Source organism: Piliocolobus tephrosceles, chromosome 12, assembly GCF_002776525.5.
Source record: "Piliocolobus tephrosceles isolate RC106 chromosome 12, ASM277652v3, whole genome shotgun sequence".
Lineage (NCBI taxonomy): Eukaryota > Metazoa > Chordata > Mammalia > Primates > Cercopithecidae > Piliocolobus > Piliocolobus tephrosceles.
The window spans coordinates 54,472,477-54,475,105 of NC_045445.1; the positions used below are offsets into that span (position 1 = coordinate 54,472,477).

Below are 2,629 nucleotides of genomic sequence, written 5' to 3' on the forward strand. Positions count from 1 at the left end.
GACAACTAGGATCTAATTAAACTAAACAGCTTCTGTACAGCAAAATAAACTATCATCAGAGTGAACAGACAACCTACAGAATGGTAGAAAATTTTTGCAGTCTACCCATCTGACAAAGAGCTAATATCCATAATCTACAAGGAACTTAAACAAATTTACAAGGAAACAAAAGCCCATGAAAAAGTGGGCAAAGGATATGAACAGACACTTTTCTTTCTTTTTTTTTTTTTTTTTGCCGTCAATAAGAAATTTACTTGTTTTAAAAAAATCCAAATGCTGGCATTGTCCAGAAAAATTTAACAGGTTTATTTATAATTATTATAAAGTTGAACCGCTGAAACTTGTTCACTGAAACATTTTAACTTGCATTAATGCTTTACGCCTCTGCGTTTATATTAAAAATTCACACACAAATGAAAATGGAAAAACTGCCAATACCTGATTTCTGTCCCCTATTTTTCCACTCGCAATCATATACTTAGGTACCTTTTGACCCCATGGAAAAAAAATATCTAACGTTCAGAACTACCAATAACAGGAAGAAGAGAATTTTTTTTTTTTTTTTTTTTTTTAGAATGAAATGTTTCCCATCATAGTGGATTCTTAAGCACGTTCTCCACGTATGCGGCGTGCTAGCTGGATGTCTTTTGGCATAATTGTTACACGTTTGGCATGGATAGCACACAGGTTGGTGTCTTCAAAAAGGCCAACCAGATAGGCCTCACTTGCCTCCTGCAAAGCACCGATAGCTGCGCTCTGGAAGCGCAGATCTGTTTTAAAGTCCTGAGCAATTTCTCACACCAGACGCTGGAAGGGAAGTTTGCAAATCAGAAGTTCAGTGGACTTCTGATAACGTCTAATTTCAGGGAGCGCCACAGTACCAGGCCTGTAGCGATGAGGTTTCTTCACCCCTCCAGTAGAGGGCGCACTCTTGCAAGCGGCTTTTGTAGCCAGTTGCTTCCTGGGTGCTTTACCACCGGTCGATTTGCGGGCAGTCTGCTTTGTACGAGCCATGGTACAGAGACCTCCTTACTTACCCCCCTTCTCCTTCGGCTGGAGCTCGGCGAGCGAAAAACGAACACTTTTCAAAAGAAGACACTTATGTGCCAATGCACATATAAAAAAAAATCATCATCACTGGTCACTAGAGAAATGCAAATCAAAACCACAGTGAGATACCATCTCATGCCAGTTAGAATGTCAATCATTAAAAACTCAAGATACAACTGATGCTGGAGAGGATGTGGAGAAATAGGAACACTTTTACACTGTTGGTGGGAGTGTAAATTAGTTCAACCATTGTGGAAGACAGTGTGGCAATTTCTTGAGAATCTAGAACTAGAAATACCATTTGACCCAGCAATCCCATTACTGGGTATATACCCAAAGGATTAGAAATCATTCTACTATAAAGACATATGCACTCATATGTTTATTGTGGCACTGTTCACAACAGCAAAGACTTGGAACCAACCCAAATGCTCACCAATGACAGACTGGACAAAGAAAATGTGGCACATATACACCGGAATACTGTGCAGCCATAAACAATGGTGAGTTCATGGCCTTTGCAGGGACATGGATGAAGCTGGAAACCATCATTCTCAGCAAATTAACACAAGAACAGCAAACCAAACACCACATGTTCTCACTCATAAGTGGGAGTTGAACAATGAGAGTACATGGACACAGGAAGGGGAACATCACACACCGGGGCCCATTGGGGGTGGGGGGTTAGGGGAGGAATAGCATTAGGAGAAATACCTAATGTAGATGATGGGTTGGTGGGTGCAGCAAACCACCATGGCATGTGTATACCTATGTAACAAAACTGCACATGTACCCCAAAACTTCAAGTATAATAAAAAATGTGCAATTATGTTATTAGTACAATTTATTATTGACTATGTCACACTATTGTGCTATAAAATAGTATGTCATATTCATTCCTTCTATTTTTAATCCATTAACCATTCCCACCTCTCCCCTATGTCCCCACTACCCTTCCCTGCCTCTGATAACCATTCTTCTACTCTCCATGTCCATAATTTAAATTGTTTTGATTCTTAGATCCCACAAATAAGTGAGAAAGGGTGATGCTCATCTTTTTGTGCCTGGTTTATTTTACTTAACATAATGATCTCTAGTTCAGTTTCATCTATATTGCAAATTAGAGGATTTCATTTTTTTATGGCTGAATAGTACTTCATTGTGCATACATACCACATTTTCTTTATCCATTCATCAGGTGACGGACATTTGGATTGCCTCAAAAGCTTAGCTATTGTGAACAGTGCTGCAACAAACATCGGAGTGTAGGTAGCTCTTTGATATACTAGTTTCCTGTTTTTGAGCATATACAAAGCAGTGGGATTGCTGGATCATATGTTACCCCAATTTTTAGTTTTTGTGAGTACAACTGTTCTCCATACTGGTTGTACTATTTTACATTCCCACTAACAGTGTATGAGAATTCCCTTTTCTCCACATCTTCACCACCATTTGCTATTGCTTATCTTTGGATATAATCCATTTTAACTGGAGTGATATGATATGTCATTGTAGTTTTGATTTGCATTTCTCTGATGATCAGTGATATTGAGCACCTTTTCATATGCCTGTTTGCCAT

General features: G+C 39.0%; 1 pseudogene across 1 annotated transcript; it reads right to left on the minus strand.

The window, feature by feature from the left end:
• Positions 1-285: 285 nt before the first annotated feature.
• LOC116418984 lies at positions 286-1,068 on the minus strand (annotated as a pseudogene). The gene has a single exon (XR_004229234.1). The product of XR_004229234.1 is annotated as a histone H3.3-like (transcript).
• Positions 1,069-2,629: the final 1,561 nt, after the last annotated feature.